This window comes from Ixodes scapularis, unplaced genomic scaffold (assembly GCF_016920785.2).
Source record: "Ixodes scapularis isolate PalLabHiFi unplaced genomic scaffold, ASM1692078v2 PGA_scaffold7__128_contigs__length_106722199, whole genome shotgun sequence".
In the NCBI taxonomy this organism is placed as follows: domain Eukaryota; kingdom Metazoa; phylum Arthropoda; class Arachnida; order Ixodida; family Ixodidae; genus Ixodes; species Ixodes scapularis.
The window spans coordinates 66066724-66085349 of NW_024609882.1; the positions used below are offsets into that span (position 1 = coordinate 66066724).

Sequence of the window (18626 nt, forward strand, 5' to 3'; positions counted from 1 at the left end):
TTATGTTATAAGAGCCGGAGTGTTAGGCTGCCAGATCTCGCGATTCTGGTGGTTGATCGAAAAAATGCTGGCGAAAAGCACCAGCTGTCTTCACGGCGTCTGGACTCCTGGCTGCCAAAGTATCTGTTGGCTATCCAGCTGAAGACCGAACTTCAGCAGAACTGGAGTCTGCCGCATCGACCACCGTTGCCGTGACGCCTCCAGGATCGCGGCTGACGACAGCATGACACTTCTGTGACGTTCACCAGGTGGCACTCGAGGAACCACTTTTTTTTTTTTTAATTTGGAAAACACAGCAGTCAGAGACGCACTCTACGTGCCATTCTCAATATAGTGATTCCGTTTCGGTGGCACAAGTAAATTTCAATGAAATCGCAGAATTTGCTAGATTCGTGCGCTGCTTTCGTATATGCATTCAACGACCATAGCAGGACTTTATATCACGAAAGCAGGCGGCGCCATGCCATGCTTTGCGTTGGGTCGGGCGTGATGACAAAGAGTTTAAAATAGGCAATTAACTGAGGCCCCATATTTTTTCGATCGCATAATATTTTTACGCACCTTCAACCAATAATACTTTCCTGACGATTCGACGGATGTTTTAGAGCGCAGCTTTTAGGGACCCGTTTCCAACCTGAGCCGCGTCGCCGTCGGCGTCGGCGTAACCGGGGGGGGGGGTCACGTGACCCCCCCCCGAGGTCACGTGACCCCCCCCCCCCGAGGTCACGTGACCCCCCCCCCCCGAGGTCACGTGACCCCCCCCCCCCCCCCCCGAGGTCACGTGACCCCCCTCCTCCGATATCACGTGACCCCCCCCGGGGTCACGTAACTACCCGCAGGTGACGTGACCCCCTCAGTACCCTTCCCTACTCCTCCTCAAGAGCTGCGCCCCGATTCGGCGTTACAGGAATTTGTAAACGGCTTTCATTTTTTTCTTTTTAAAAATGGAAGAAACTGACCAAACCCGTAGGTTCCTGAATGTTTTTATTATGTCATCATGCACGTTTCAATGGATATTTTGGTACAACTGCACGACCATCTATGGTGCTGAATTATGATGATGCCCATGCAGCATCGGAGATTTATTTAAAAGATAATTGAATGTTTGTGAAACCGACTTAACGAATGGCTGAATGAGATGCTGTCATGTAAGCCACAAACTGTTCCAGCACGTACCAAATATTGTACTATATTTGCATAACTTATAATGAAACAAGGAATTTCAAGTTGTCTTAATTGCGTCTACCAGCACACCCACTAGTTAGTTTAAACATTACTCTTAATTTATTTCCAGCAGGCGAGACTAACACGACGTGGTTGGGTAAGCCAGCGTTTTTGTACGTATGTATTATGACATGGAATTAGGTGGCTCACAGTAGTTCACAATTCTTGAATGATTCCAACACATGCATAAAGTAACGATAATACGCTTCGGTGAGAAATGACTGCAAAGTTAAATTAGTGCGTTTGCGTTACCTTTCCGGTAAAATTTATGAAATTAAATAAAGATGTCAAAATAACCGCCATGACAAGACCGCACAAATCGGAAGTGACTGGTCGCCAAGACACAGAATCCAAACCTTACAAGATCCTACGACACAGAAGCATGGGCTTGAAAGGAACCCGCGATATAGAAGCGGCTTCATCAAGCCCGATGTTGAGGAACGTGCCTTGACAAGCCATCCCGACTCAGAAACTTGGCCTTGAGAACAGCCAACGACAGAGAAGCATGGTCTTGACGAGACTCCCGTTCAGAAACCTGACCTTCACAGGGCCCCGCGACGCAGACTCCTAGGCTTGATAAGTCCTCAAGACGCAAAAGCATGGGCTTCAAATCCCACTAAGCGGAAGCGTGGCATTGACAGAACACCACGACGCGGCAGCGTGGCCTTGACATGAACCCTCGACGAGGAAGAGAGGCCTTGACACCTCCAAACGACGCGGTCGGAAGCGAGGCTTTGACAAGACACCCCTAGGCGGAAGCCTCGCACTGACCAGACCACTCAACACAGAAGCGAGGCCTTGACAAAACCCCCACCGCACCTAAACCGAAAAACAAAATCGAGCTGGCTGCTGACTAACCCTTCAGAATCTGCCGTTTTTTCTATCTCTTAGATGGGTTGTTAGTTTGTGGACGCCGTTCTAAAGCAAAGGGCTAAAGGAACTAAAGTAACAAAGAATTTTGTACTTACTTTGAAAGACACGTGTATACTACAAACCTGCTGAATATACGTAAGCCTGAGCGAGCCAGCTTCACGTTCAGCATGTATCTTTTATGTTTACTATTCATAATAGCCATTCCTATTTTTAACATGCCCACGGTGCCAAGTGTGCCTAGGAGAGAGCACCATCTTCTTGTTGTTTTTAATAGTAAAAAATACAAAAAAAAAGAACAGGCTCATGTTCACACACACTTAGTTGAGGTGGCCGCTGTGGTGGGGACTCGACTTAAAGGGAGGTATAACTGCTTTAGTCAGTGCTCCCCAAACTTCGCTATCTTGTGAACAATCAAAAGTATGAACTTTGTAGTAAATTAACGTTGATGTTTGGGCTGTTTGTTATGGATACGTAATATATAATTACATGTATTTTGTTGAAAGTTACAGCTGCGTCCTGTCGGTTACCATTTACTTTGTTTTCGTGTTCGTGCTGGTTTTGTTGCGAAAGGACGAAGCTGTAAAAGGATGCAAAACAAGATTGTTTTTATAATGATTAAAGGGGCGATGCAAGGATATTCAATTGGAATGTTTTTCTTTTTACAAGAGCTTACTGGCACTAGTGGGACCGTAGGCGTAGACTACGGGGGGCATCGGGGCTTGTGAACCCTCAGGTAACATCCGGGGGGGGGGGGGGGGGGGGGGGGGGGCAGAGCCCTCTCCCCGGGCCATGATCCTTACCGAAACGATGTTTACGTGCATTGTACCGAGCTTCTAGTAGTGGCATGTAAACGAAATAACGCACGCAGCGACGGACACATGCGGGTACACATATGCTCTAAAATGTAACGTTAAAATAAACTACTGATAATTGCCGGTGTAAAAAAATTGTGCGGAAAAGCACCCCCCCCCCCCCCACCCCCCCGGCCCGAAAACTTTTCAGCCTGCCCCTCCCTCCTCCCCAGGAAAATGGTAAGTCTGCACCGCTGAGTGTAGCTCAGGGATACTCGCACGCAACGAAACTGGCCAAAGAACCCTTTTGTTGCGGTGTAATTTCAAGGAGAAAAGCGAGCGTTTTCGCTCAATCTTTCCCTTGCAAAACTTGATGACGTATATGAGCGATCACAGTTCCTCCCAGTGACGATATTTGAATGCGACTTATAGATTGGACCCGAACATTGCATGGGCACTCAATTTGGGCTCGTCATATTAGATAGCCCGAGAAGCATTCGGGTAATGGCCCCGGAGGAATCGCTACTCAGACGACAATAGGCGAACCATAACAATGTCTAGAACTCAGCACGTGTCCTGTGCCTTGCCAACCCCAGCGCGTGACTATGATCAACACTGGCGGCACACAATCGGCTCCAGATCACATGGCCACTTGTTCTGGCTGCGAGTAGTCGGGGTGAACGCTGCTCGTTTTTATCAATTTTTTTCTGCGACTTCGATTGCATGTGGTTGTAAAGATGTTCTTTCTTCGAGATTGCGGCGTGTCCCGACGACGGAGGCAGCTGATCGTCGCTGTCGGAAGAATAAACCAGACAGGACTCCGCGGATAGGGGGAAGAAAAAAAAAGTGAAAGCCGCTTACAACTCCCTGTAACGCCGAATTAGAGCGCAGCTCTTGAGGAGGAGGAGGGAAAAGTACTGTGAGGGGGGGTTGTTCAACTAACCAGGGAGGGGGTCACGTGACCTTGGGGGTCACGTGACCCCCCAATGCCGATGATGTCATCACTGACGTCACTGATGACGTCATCAGTGACGATGACGATGCGGATACCGATGACGTCACTTATGACGTCATCAGTGATGATGACGATGACGATGCGGATGCCGGTGACGACATCAGTGACGTCACTGGTGACGTCATCAGTGATGATGACGATGACGATGCGGATGTCGGTAACGTCATCAGTGATGATGACGATGACGATGCGGATGCCGGTGACGTCATCAGCGATGATGACGATGACGATGTGGATGCCGGTGACGTCATCAGTGACGATGACGTCATCGGGGGTCACGTGACCTCGGGGGGTCATGTGACCTTGAGGAGGGGTCACGTGACCACAGGGGAGTCACGTGACTTCGGGGGGTCACGTGACCTCGGGGGGGGGTCACGTGCCCCCCCACGATGTCACGTGACCCCGGTGGGGGGCTCGCGCGGTGCATTATGGGACATTTCCCATAATGCACCGCGCGGTTACGCTGACGGCGACTGCGACGCCGACGCCGCTCAACCGGAAACGGGACCCTAAGAGCTGCGCTCTAAAACACGTGTATTTACAAGCGAAGCTAATTTCCGAATCCCAACAAAAGGTCACACCACGTGCTGTCCTCCTCGTCTCCCTGTTTTCTTCTCCAATGTCCCCTGCGCCAGCGCGAACGAGCGGCGCCAGTCCACCCACACACAGGGGCACACGTGCAAACGCCAACACGCACTGAAAGAAAAAAAAAACGAAACTAAGTACCATTCCCGTGTCCATTCTTTGTGATGGCAGGACCGATTCTCACACCTCCCGACTAGGTATATTTTTTAGACCTGAAGTGTCAAAAATGATATATGCGTCTAAACTCAAACGCGTACGCATATCAGTCACACCTTGCACAGAGTTTGTGACTCAACTCGTAAGAATCCAATCTATAAAAGAAATTTACACCGATATACAAATCGCACGCTATTAAAGTGAGTCTTACTGTGCCCGCCAAGTCTATAATGCTATCATGACCAGCCTTGTGTCCGGACTCATAATATATTCATACTCAAAACAGGTACATAAAAAAAAAATAAAGGAAACGTTACGTGTATAACGTACATATACCAGACTAAAAAAAGATAGAAACAGAAAAAGTGTTTCGCTGTCCCTTCTCGCGATGAGCTTTAACACATCTAGTTGAGTCATTAAAAAAAGACTCTTACACTGTGCCACAGCACGTTCTAACACGCCCTTCATAACCTCTTCGCCGACGGCGTACAGCCACTGGTGTCGTTGAGGGCCCTCAGAAAGGACTCCTTTTCGGAGGGCACCACGAACGGCTGGTAGCGGTCCGACAGGTGGTTCCGCTTCTCTTATACGTACTCTTCCACCGCGTTCTTGGCGTCCACCCACTCCTTCTCTATGCGGTCCGTGTGGACCATTTAGACCTCGCGCTCCACAAGCTGGTTCATCTCGAAGGCGCTGAGCTGCGGCACCCGGAACCCCGCCGGAAGCTCCGTGGCCTTGGCCTGCTTCTCTTTTGGGCTGGGCCGTTCCTCCTTGACGGGCTCGCCTTCGGCCGCTTTGTCGGGGTCTCCTCTCTCGGACGGGGGTGCCTTTTCGCCACTCGCCGCCCCCACCACCGCTAGGTCGCCATCGTTTGCACGCCCAGCACTTGCCTATCGACTGTGAGGCTTGCGCTCCACGGCCGAGGCGAACACGACCGAGAAGATGCCGCGCAGGTTGAGATGCACTTTCAACTTGATCTTGGACGCCCGCCCTCGGCCGCGGAAACAACCTAGTTCCCCGTAAAGCTGCCCTGCCCAGCTGCAGGTGCAGTTGGGGGACCACTGCTTCCTGCGGTTACCTGGCCTCGAAGTTGAAGGGCTTGCTCCGGGAGAAGGTGAGCATATTGGTGAAGGGCAGCTGGTGCCAGCGGGGGAACACCTCTGCCTGGCTCTCCTCTCCCTTGCCCGTATCGTAGCATAGCTCCATAGGGTAGGGCTGGGCATGCACCACCGCGAAGTCCCGCACCTTGAAGATTTGTGACAGCATGACACACTGCAGGGCACCACCCCGGGCCACCACCTCGTCCTGGTGCAGTGTCGTCGAGGGCTTTCGTTTGAACCCCTTGCGGACCAACTGCTTGACCGCCGGCACCCGGGTGCCGCCTCCGCCCCACTCCACCGACTGCACGTCCGGCGGCCACAGCCCAGCCACCGTCGGCGCTCACGCCGTGGTGCGCTCGGCACGGGCTAGCAGTTCGGTCGACATTGCCTCGAAGTTCTCCCGCTTTATCTTGCCCGGAACGTAACTGTCGTTCTTGAAGCACTCGATGTTAAGCGGCAAGTCGTGCGGGTTGGCACTCATCTGCTTCTCGAGCTTTTCGCACTCGGTGATGAGGCGCCTGAGGGCCCACCAGTTGGTGGCCACGTCCAGCTTGTAGCGCTGATTGAACTCATGGATGAAGTAACGCTCCAGCATCATGTCGGAATCGCGATCCCCGACTCCATCGAAAGTGGTGGCCAGCATCTTGAGCCGGTCCTTGTTGAAGGCCACCAACACCACCTGGAGGGCCGAGTGGCCCATGTCCAGGAAGGCCACCACGCGCAGCTTGTCCTCGGGCAGGTCGTTCTTGTGCAAGCCGAAGCTAAATGCTACAACCGTCGTCTGCGACCTCACCACCTTCGTCAATAAGCGCGTCTTCAGCTTCAGAAACCATCGGTTCCAAGTCAGCCCTCCCGCAAGCCAATTCTAGGCTGTCGTAGTCATCGGGCGTCAACAGCATGTCTATGCAGTTAACCAATTTTTCAGTGACAGCGCAGAAGAGCGGCACCTCTCGAGGGACGTAGTTAACGTCGCTTCTGGGAAGAGTAATCGGTATATGGCGTAAAACGGCGCTCACGCTGTCCCCAAACGCCCCGGTCTGTGTCACTCTTCCCGACGACCCCTCCATTTGTGGCGCCACCCCATCGCGCACTACGGTAATCTCCGCTCCGGAATCAATAATCACCTGCACCATCACCGCGCCGCATTTCATCTCCACTCTCCGCAACTCAGCGCGCCAGCGTTCTGATTGACATTTATACCCTGGGACATATTCTGTTGAGATGGTGTCATATTTTTTTAGATGTTACCGACCACGGAGTTATTTCTTTCTCCATCTGCCGTCTACCATGGACAGTCACGAGAAAAGTGTCCCATTCCCTTGCAGCTGTAACACTTCACCCAGTGTTGTCAGGTTTAATGCCCTGCCTTGGGTTGTCGTGTTTCTCCTCGAGAGATGTGGCGTTTGTTGTGTTGTATGTGCGGCTCTTAGAGCCTGACGGAGGATCTCGCTTTTTGCATCGCTCCTCCTCGTCGAAACGGTCAGCCAGTTCCGCCACCTCCAAGGGTTTCAACCAATCACCCATCTCGTAGAGAATGCATATCGGCGGGCAAGGAGGCCCTGATGTAATCGGACACCATCAGTGCTATTAAGTCCTCAAGTGATTCAATCCCGCAGCTTCTAGCATAATATTCGAAACAGCTCTCAACCCCAGTCGCAAACTGAGCCCAGGATTCTCTTTCCATTCTGGTAGCTCTATCACCATGAAGTAGCTCGGTGATCCAGTCTTCATAAAGCTCGGTGGTCCAGTCTTCTCTTTTGAAGGCTCCACCAGTGCCGCGTCAAGTCGCTGTTCGCCAATTCCGTTGTGAAGATCACGCCGCCGGGGTCCGCTGACGGAAATCTGTTGATTGCGCCAGTAAAGATGTTCTTTCTTCGAGATTGCTCCGGAGGCAGCTGATGGTCGCTGACGGAAGAATAAACTAGAGCACTATATAGCTCCTACGGAGCAGAGTAGCGCAATCCTTTGATCCGTATGTTTTGCCGACAAAATTGCCGACAGAGCAGCTCGACGTGAGTCACGTGGTACTCAGGGTTCCAGGAGGCGGCCCGCCACAAGGGAGAACACAGGGAGATCGACGCAACCCGGCTGACTAAAAAATACACGCAGAGTTCACACTTTTCGAAACTAGTCTGTCGGGAAGTTGGTAAAGCACTAAGCACTTTATGAAAGCTTTCATAATATCGGATGCGTTTGAAAATTTTGAGAAGGCAATTTCCAAGGCAATGGCCTTTGAAGCAGACGATTTTTGTACGCAGCGGAGATGGGCGTTTTGGGTTGGCCGGAGGGGGTCACCGTGAATGGTGTGGCGTCGCCGTGTCGCCTGTTGCATAATGCCGCTCAAACAATTAAAAAAAAAAAAAAAAAGCTACGTCTTTACGTGGCACACAACTTAGGGCAAATTATTCTAAAATGTTCCATTATTATGTCAAAAACGATTGCCTTTCCGTACATCCCCACAATACTGAAGAAACAACGATTTTCTCACGTTCTCCATGCATTTCTGCCCGCAGTTGGAACCTCCGGGCGTTCGCCGCTAGTCGCCGAGAGACGGCATTCTAAATTGCGCTACTCTGCTCCGAAGGATCTATACAGTGCTCTAGAATAAACCAGACCGGACACCGCGGAAAGGGGGAAGAAAAACAAACACATCTATTTTTTGCAAGCGAAGCTAATTTCCGAATCCCCACAAAAGGTCACACTACGTCCTGTCCTCCTCGTATCCTTCTTTTCCCCTCCAATCTCCCCTGCGCCAGTCCACCCACACACCGGGCCACACGCGCAAATACAAACACGCACAGAAAAGAAAACGAAACTCAGTCCATTCCCGCGTCCATTCACGGCGATGGTAGGGCCGATTCTCACAGCGGTGAAAAACGAACTGGTGCCTCACAGGTCATTAAAGTGAGGGATCTGCTACAAGCGCCATTTGCGCAAAGTACAAAAAACGTTGCACCGCCCCTTTAAACGTGTCTTCCTTAATAGTTCCCTCTCATTCTTTAAACATGGGTTGCACTGACGGCACATCGCATACTTTTGACCACCATATAAGATGAGGAGGGGAAGCTGCTTTTGTAAGAGTTTTAGTCATGGGTTAATCTTCCAAACTTTTCTGGGAGGAGAATAGCGACGTCTGTGCAAATCCGGAAGGCACAAAAGAGGATCTTGGTAAGAGAGAGCTCCTTCTTCCACCTTTCACTGGTGGTCATTGGAACGCTCTTTGAATGACGTCATGTGCAACCTACGTATAGTGGGATCTAATATATGCACCGATCTCTATGTCTATCTGCTGGATCGCGTTTAACAAGCTCAGCCTATGGACAGGAATGCGGCCATGGTCGGCCATGTTTTTGGTAGAGTTATATTATCTCTAGCAATCATAGTAATATGGCGGACAGCGCAATGTCGGGTGGCAACCCCATAAAATAGCCGTGGATCTAGTACACTGTACCGTGGGTGATATTTCGTGCTTGATTGAAGTTGTTCGACGAAGCAGATTCTTGAAAACCGGCGTGAACGGCAGCCTCATCTTTGAAGTCCCGGCGAAAGTTCTACGAAGGCGCAGCACCGGGGGAAAGCAGTGCAGCTCGCATTGAAAACAGGGAAAACAGGCTCCGTACCCGCTCCGTACCGGCGTCTGCTATCGATGCTTCTTTCGATGCGAATTTCCATGCGTGCTGTGCTGCTTTTCCCCGGTGCTGCGATTTCGCGAAACTTTCACCGGGCCCTCAAAAGATCGGGCCACCGTTCGCGCCGGGTTTCAAAAATATGTTTTGTCACAGAATTTCAATCAAGCACGAAATATGCTTGGCGCCAAGTAAGTGAATGCTTGGACGACCGCACAGCATGCGAGTTGGTCCAGCTGGATTTCAAGCAGGCATTTGACAAAGTCGACCACAGCCTTCTTTTGTGGAAACTGTCGAGCTTTGGCGTGGCAGGTGCAACACACAAATGGATTGCAAATTTCTTAACAGGAAGAAGCCAGAGGGTTGTATTTCGAGGAGCCAAGTCCGAGTCCTTAGAAGTAGTCTCGGGCATCCCTCAAGGCAGCGTATTAGGCCCAACACTCTTCAACATTTTTATTGATGATGTGACCCGTTCCCTCAGTTCAACACCGTTTTTATATGCCGACGACTTAACTCTCCTTCTGCCTATCAGGGGCAGAAACCCTTACAAACGGCTACAAGAGGACCTTTGCAAGATTGAAGAATGGTCCGTGAAAAACAGGCTACCCCTCAATGCGGAAAAGTGCTCTACAATGCTGTTCACCACCACCCGACAACCTCCGCCTCCTCCTGACTTGACGATACGGAACAGCCTTATCACAAGGACGCAGAGCACAAAACTGCTGGGAGTCACACTCGATCCGCACCTCCGTTTTTCCCCCCACATTACCGAGGTGCTCTCGCGAGCGCGACGCACGCTGGGCTTCGTCCAACGAGTGTCAAGGGGGGCCGGCCCAAAGGCACTGCGGAGTTTATACACCGCACTAGTGCTCCCGCAGCTCGAGTTCTGCTCGTCGGTGTGGAGCCCTAGGCAGGTCGCCGCAATTGCCTCGCTGGAGAGTGTGCAACGGAGCGCAGCCTATGCTATCCTCCGTCGCCAATCGCCGCCGCAGCTGAGGCAATACAGGGACATTGGCACCCCGGAACTTCTCGGAGCTGTGGGGTGGAACTGCCTGTCTGTCCGTAGGCAGGTGGCTTCGCTCCGCCTCCTAGCCTGCACGCTGGGTGGCCTTCCTACGCCTCTCCTAGGGTATGTGAGGAAGAATCGCGCCGATAAACTACAACCCCTCCTTGGACGGACGGAGCGTCATAGAAGCACGCTCCTCCCGAGAACCATCGAGCTCTGGCGCTCCCTCCCGAGTGACGTCACACAAGGGACATTTGAAAGCAAAGCGGACATAAAGGAACTGTGTAAATGTGCAACCATCCATCTGAAAGAACTGTGATCTGACACTCAATCCGACCCAAATCCCAGTGTACAAAGATTTATATATATATATATACTTTTTTTTTTGTATATATGTTTGTGTAGTGGGTACAGTGGGCCTCTATGGCATGGGCAATAGCCTTTTCACTGTCGCCCGGGTTTTAGAAACCGAATAAAGCATTATTATTATTATTATTATTATATCACCCGCGCTATTTTGATGGCAGCCTGCCACCACAACTGCTAGAACGCTGTCTGTCATTAATGGATGATAGTGGCCGCAGCAGCTTACATTGGCTAGAGGTAATATAACTCTACCAAAAAGATGGCCGCCAGTCGCCGTATTCGCGGAGAGGGCAAATGCGATCGAGCAATTGTAGATAGAGATCAGTGAATAGATGCTACTATGTTGTGGCAAAACAAAATAAAACTGAGAAAAGCTCGATCAGATTCAATTTTATGGCGGCAAAACGAGCACGCCTAACCCATCGTCTGTTTTCTTTCTCCGCCCTTTTGTCGCTTTCTTTTCGTTTTCTTGTTTGTTTTTCCACTTGGAACCGGAGATGTTAGCCTTGAGGATTTGCAGCGTTCTGCTTCCGTCATTATCCGCCTTGTCAAGGTCGTTCCGGCGTATCCGTCGAAGCCGCTCATAACGCTGGCGAACCGATTGGTTGAGCTTCGCCCTGTCCTGGTTACCAATGGTTGCCAGAATTCTAGAAAAAAAAAATTACTGCTGGCCGCACCTTCGTTGTCGCCGAGTTTTAGGGCTGGGACAATTATTTACGGCGAAACTGACCCTTTTGAACCTCGAGTGAGCGTTCATACCAAAGGGCAAATACGACTTCAAGACACATAAAGAAGAGCATAAGCAATGAATGCGAGCTTCAACATAAATTACGGCGGGTTGCGGCGAGATTGAAGAACCGGTATATAGCTGCATTGCATCATGGTCTCGTGCAAGATTCCTATATATTCTTCAGGATCTACCTTGCGCCTGCTCGCCGGTTAATGTGCTAAAATAATTAATTTGTCCGCAAATAAGAAGCGGTCAGAGCGGGAGCATACCACATGTCGCGGAGATGTTGATGTGCGTTAAAATAAAGACCTTGTCGATATTTCAGAGTCGCGGAGCTGAACAAATCAATTCGCATTTTAATGGACTCTATTTTCTCGTTAAATTTGCATGATGCGCAAACACGCGGACCAGAACCATGCGGTAAGAGCAGCAGCAAGTACAAAAATCTCTGCCACCGTGTCCGCCGCCGTTCCCGCTCTTCCTGTTATTCGTTCGACCGCGAGAGGGCGGGTGATGGGCTGGGGTAGAAAAGAATAAGTATGAAACGGAGTATGGTTGAGTCTGCCGTATGTGTCTTACTCCCATAAACATCGTAAATTGTCAGGGGATACGACAATCTTAAACCATTCATAACCGATCTTGTTCTCTGTTCAGGTCTCACCATACTGCTCAGGTGGAAAATTGTGAATATATTGGACGCCTACATGACCCCATAAACGTGAATTGCGCGATACAGTTTGCCCAAACACGATATCGGAGCTTTTTCGTTTGCATTTTACTTGAAAAAGGCATCGGGGTACACCACGTTTCACCGCTAAGCTTTAGTGCCCTGACGTCGCACTTTCAAACACACCAAAGGGAGTATTCAGTGGTAAGCATGGCTGAGTCCGTGTCTCCTGGACGCGAGCTGACGGCGAAACTCCACAGTGCGTTCAAAGGTACTCTTCACACTCTCGAGATTGGTGTCCTTACTAGTATATAAGTGTAAACTTGCTTTCAGCATGTGCTGCAGACAGTAAACTTCCGGTTGCCCCTTCTAGAGCGCAGCTCTTAGGCGCCCGTTTCCGGCTTGAGCGGCGTCGACGTCGGCGATGCCATTGCTGTCGCCGTCGCCGTCGGCGTAGCCAAGGTCACCCCAATGTCACGTGACCCCCAAGGTCACGTGAGCCCCTCCAAGGTCACGTGACCCCCAGAGGTCACGTGACCTCTCCCGAAGGCACCCCAAGGTCACCTCAAGCTCACGTGACCCCCCAAGGCATAGAGATCATACATACTAACTCTAGAGGAAAAGGTCCGCCATTTTCCCATGCATTCTGGCTACCGGAAGCGGTGGAGCATGCAGGCAGACCCTCTGGGTCCCAAATGGTTACCAACTGCCTTCGATTTCACAAATATATCATCAGAGCAGTGTCATGAACTTCAACAATCCACGAACTTACCGGTGGAAAGATATTCGTGTTCGTTTCGAAGCTTTCTTTTTGAATAGCGCGCAAACGTACGGCCTCGCGTCAACGCTAAACTAAACTAGATACCCGGCTTCGCCGGTGGGCGCGGGTGGGCGCGGTTGAGGAATACGAAACCGCGCAACAGCCATATTTCCGGGATTTCGACAGAAGGGAAGTTAATGCAGCGTAAAGACTATATTGCTTTTTATAAGCGTTAGAATAGTTCAGAATTTAGTTTACAACGATAAATTATCACTGTTTATATTGCTGAGAGTTTTCAGTCTTCGTGTTTACCATTGCGACTGTCGTCCTTCAGCTGGCAACGTTGCTTTCTTTCTCTCGTGTTCTGTCGCTCTCTTTTGCGATTTTCACTCGGGACCCCGGGTGCCGGCGCACGGGATTCGCCACTCCTCCTCACCCACATTTACCCCCTGCCCCAAGGTGACCCCTACGTAATCCGCCAAGGTCACCTAAAGTCGCATGACCCCCGAGGTCACGTGGCCCCCTCCCTGAGGTTACGTGACCCCCACCTCCCCCCCGAAGTGACGTAACACCCCCCCCCCCCGAGGTCACGTGACCCCCTCCCACCAGGTCAGGTGACCCCCCCGGAGCATATTAAAGAATGGGGGGAGGAGGAGGAGGAGGGGCTCTACCCTCCCCTCACTACCCTTTCCTCCTCCTCCTCAAGAGCTACGCTCCCATTCGGCGTTACAGGGAGTTGTAAACGGCTTTCACTTTTTTTTGTTAATGAACTCAGTGGCTCCATCTATTGAGTAACCCCGACGCACTTCTGGTTAACGTATATTTTTGAATTTTTTACTCATCACTGTTTTATCATAAGAGTGAAATAGGTCCGGAATTGCTATAGTTGACCATTTTCAGAAGATAGCATAAACTTTTGATCTCGCAAACACCTCAAAACCCGCCGTCAAGTTGCAAACCGGAAGTAGTTGAGTTCTATTATTTTCCCAATGGCGCCACCACGTTTCAACTCACGCGAGACAGAGGGAATTTACTTGGGGACAACGTTTTTCCTGCGTTTCCGAAGAACTGAAAAGGGGGGGCGGGGGCGCGTTGATTTCCAGACTTCGGTCAAAAATTTGTGGAAATTGCCCTCTGACACTTCTGAAATAAACAACAGGAGACCGATTTCGCCTCCGTGACCTAGTTGTTAAGAAAAAAAAAAGAAAAAAGATAAACGCTGGCATTCCTGACACCCATCAACTCACTCCCCGCCTTCAGGGTCTCACCTGGTCCCCCTCCTAGTGACGTAACTCGGGGTACCTTGTAGCTTCCCGTGCGATCCCTCCAGGAGCACTTCCTCTCCCTCTCTCTGCTGACATTAGCGGGCGTTATGCTTCATCTTAGAGACGAGGACGGCCACGTAATATCGTCGCCGCAGTCCCCTCAGCTGCCACTTGCGACTCCGGGTGGGGGAAAAAGCTTGACTTTCGCTTTGCGATTATGAAGCAAAATCCCGACATTTTTTTATTGAACGAGATGTTTTCTCCATCCTCCAGGCCACGATAAACAACGTAGAAAAGACGAGACACAAATTCTTTTATTCTTAAAAACGTTGAACCCCCCCCTCCCCCCCCCCCCCCCCCCCTTGAAGAACGCGCGAGCAGAGCTGTGAATAGCACTTAACGCGCTCGAAAGCAAGAGAAGCTATAGCATTGGCTTCACTGAGCACAAAAGGGCACACTGATACTTTAAACCCATGTTGTTGTAAAAACTCAAATATCTCCAAACTCCGGTTTAAAAACATGCTTTTCTTGCAGGGCTGCTTAAATTATGAGACGCTGGAGAAATGCAGCTTTCTGCGAGAAGTCCTTATTTCGAACTCTTTTTGTTCGCCTTCCGCCCATTGAAAAGCATGCGAGAAGGACCATAGAACGCACGTGGTATCGCTGGGCCACAGCGTTCTTCCGCAACATAAAGTTCGTCTGCTTTCCTCGCCGTCACCATGGCAACGAATGCCGAATTAATTGAAGCACGCACGGTACCGCCAAGTGAGGCCAGAAAGAGCTGACGCCATTTTGCGAACGCCGTCAGCTAGCCAAAGCCGAACGCAGTGTATTAGATCAACAGTCTCCGCCGGCGCGCCGCTGGCAAAGAAGACGAAGCTGGGACGCGCCGAAGGCGATTGAGGAAGCAACAGCACCGCGGGACGACTGACGTCGACATTTATTGGGATAAAAGGCACAAAATAAGCGAGAACAATTTTCATTTGAATCGTAACGCTCGATATCCAAGTTGGGGACCACATAACTTTGCTGGGTCTTTCTTGTCAACTTTTTACAGAGACACGAGGTGCCGCATTCAGAAAACATCTGCGTTTGCAAAATATGAGGGCCCTGAAAATGGCCATTTAGACTGCTACCAGAACCTATAACTCACATAAGCAGCACCAGACAAGCGGTTAGCGGAAAAGTCGTCTTTATGCACGCAGGCAAGAGACGGGCTTAGCGTACGGATCGCTCGAAGTTACCGGGGCCGTCAGAATCCTCGTCCTCCGCCCTATAGGGAAGGTCCCCGTCAGCGTCGGGGGCTGCAGATTTTGGCGGCCGCGACAACGAACGACTGGAATCTATCTCTACGCGCCTTCTCTCTCCTTCAAAACATGAACTTTGCAAGGTGACCCGTAGAATGGTGGGTCTCGCGCCGTCCGGCCGGAAGAGAGTTTTTGACGTGGGCCCAGGTGCCCTCCACCGTATTTCTGTGCGCACCAGCATTCGGGTCGATAAATTCCAGCTTGTCGTTGACGGTAAGGTGGTTGAAGCTAGCGTCATCTGCAAGCTTGCGATAGCCAGCCCAGCAGTCAGTGATTATTCTTGTTCCAGGGCGGACCCTCTTGGGTATTAGCCCTTGCAGAGTTTTAGCGTCACGCGTCTCCACGGGAACAAAACAACTGTACCCGCTGCCACGCTCCACACCGCCGAAAACCCACTGGCCAGGCCTTAAATACCCGCGGTGGTACTTTCACCGCCCGAAGATCATCTCGTCTAGCACTACAGTCTCGCCTTCGCCGCCATTCATCTCTAAGTGCGTAAAGACGACATTTACTACAACCTCCCGACAAAGGCTTGTCCATCTCAGTTATTGTCTTACTTGCGACATAAGTCTAACGCTTAGTGACGGCGCACGGTAGGTTCAGTGATAGGTTCAGCTTCGCACTTCTGGCACCAGAGGTAGATTTTCATGAGTTGGAGACGCGTCAGGTGCAATCCCTCGAAAACTGAACCGCTCCGTACCGAGACCACGCCCCGGCACTGAACTTTGAACGGCTTCCTCTTAGGCACCTCACAAGTCATCCACACACCGTATCTCCACGAGTAGCCATCCGCAGATTTAGCGCAGACTTGCAGCGTCATCGGAGCTTCGCACTCTGAGCACGCACGGGAACGCAGGAGCAGGCCCATGCCCTGAAGCAAATTAATTGCTTCAAGACGGTCTTTAGTGGCGTCATGAAGAGAGCACAAATTAAACGCCATGGCACTGCGATGCTCGCCTCTGGAATAATAAAGCGCCGAGGGGGAACTGCGCGATTCTTCGCATTTATTGTTTTTAGAGCGCAGCTCTTAGGCGCCCGTTTCCGGCTTGAGCGGCGTCGCCGTCGCCGTCGCCGTCGGCGTAACCAAGGTCACCCCAAGGTCACCTGACCCCCAAGGTAACGCACCCCTCCAAGGTCACGTGACCCCCGGAGGTCACGTGACCCCCTCCCTAACGTGACGTGACCCCCCAAGGTCACGTGACCCCCAATGACGTCATCGTCACTGATGACGTAGCCGGTATCCGCATCGTCATCGTCATCATCACTGATGACGTCATCGTCACTGATGACGTCACCGGCATCCGCATCGTCATCATCACTGATGACGTCACTGATGACGTCACCAACATCCGCATCGTCATCATCACTGGTGGCGTCATCAGTGACGTCACTAGTGACATCACCGGTATCCGCATCGTCATCGTCACTGATGACGTCATCAGTGACGTCAGTGATGACATCATCGGCATTGTCATCGTCACGCGACCCTCAGGTCGCGTGACCCCCCAAGGTCACGTGCCCCCCAGTACCCTTCCCTCCTCCTCCTAAAGAGCTGCGCTCTAATTCGGCATCACAGGGAGTTGTAAACGGCTTTCACTTTTTTATTTGATCCGCCATTTTATACCTCGTGACACCATTCGAACAAACTCATTGGCTAATCGGTCGGACCACACCACCGCGTGACAAAACAAACGCCAATAATATGACCAGAACGATTGCCACGGTCGGCATCTCTACAAAGAAGAGAACAGTCGGTCCTAAGAACAAAATGAAGCAACAAAGTGAATAAAAATTTTAGAAAAAAAGAACGGACGTGGTCTTTGATGAGAGGTGTTGCTTGCAATGTTACTTGTTTGTTTTCGTTTTTTTTTCTTTACCCTAGAGGATGCCACGACCCTTATTTGAAGCTGGTTTGTTAATCCAACAAACAATGCGTTGGAACGAAGGAGGGAAGGACGCTTGGCGTAAGTATTCGAGGTATTCTAAAATAAAATAAAAGTAAGAATGCACAATTTATACCGTGCTGCCAAGACCCTTACACACCACACTCCGATAGGCCTTATGACGCCGCCGACGACCGTTAGGCTATTTAGTTCGCTTCTTCAGATTTTTTATCGCGACGACTACTCCACCCTGCCTCAGATTTTCCAGCCGAGGTCCGGCAGTTTTTAATAATTATTATTATTGTCGCTTGAAGGGCAATCTTTCTATGCAGCTTCGTTCCTGACGCCATAAAAATATTCTTTCTGTTTAGATTATAGGGGCGAAAAACCCACACTGACTTGGGCCTGAGTAACAACTCTGCATTACTCAGGGCCTAGTCCGTGTGGATTTTCGCTCCTACAATCTAAAAAGAAAGAATGAATACACACGCATCACACGCGCACGCACTCAAAGTTGGTCCAGAAGTCCAGTGTCCCGACGTGCTTTTGTAGCGCTTTCAAAACGATACACTGATACTGCCAAGTGTTCTCCGGCACTGGACTTTGCTGAGATAAGATCGTTCATTATAGTCCAGCAGTTCCAGCGTTCTTCTCATGTCTTCTCGTGGGGTGAAGTATTTCACGCATGCAAATAAAAGATGCTAATAAAGAAGCTAAATAATTAGACTAATTAATAATTGGACTAATTTTATTGGACTCATTGTATCCGCAAACCAATCTGACCATGAACTAAACTTTTTAGTTTTTTTATACGTGGCGCTAACGTTTTTGCCCATATTTTTCTAGTGTCGGGAACGAAGACGAAGCAACATAGGAAGAGTTCCCTTCAAACGACAATAATCATTACTAAAAACTGCCGGACGTCAGCTGGAAACTCTTAGGCACAGTGGAGTAGTCGTCGCGATAAATAGCCTAACGGTCGTCGCCCGCGTCATGAGGCCTCGCCGAGTGTGAAGTATAACGGTCTTGGCAGCAAGGTATATATTTTACATACTTTCTTTTCTTTTCTTTTAGAATACGTCGAATTCTGACGCCAAGACTCCTTCTCTCCTTCGTTTCAACGCTTTTTTTTTTTTTTTTGTTGGATTAATCAGCCAGCTTCAAATAAGGGTCGTGGCATCCTTTAGTGTTGTAGAGGCTTGCAGCGACAGCATCGTTTTCCCCGCAACACGCTCCCTCGAGCGGCGGAGGAGGCTGGCACGCACCGGGGAT

At 50.5% G+C, this 18626-nt stretch overlaps 1 pseudogene; it reads right to left on the reverse strand.

Moving 5' to 3' along the window:
- Window positions 1-2414: 2414 nt before the first annotated feature.
- On the reverse strand, window positions 2415-7268 carry LOC115317226 (annotated as a pseudogene).
- Between the last annotated feature and the right edge of the window lie 11358 nt (window positions 7269-18626).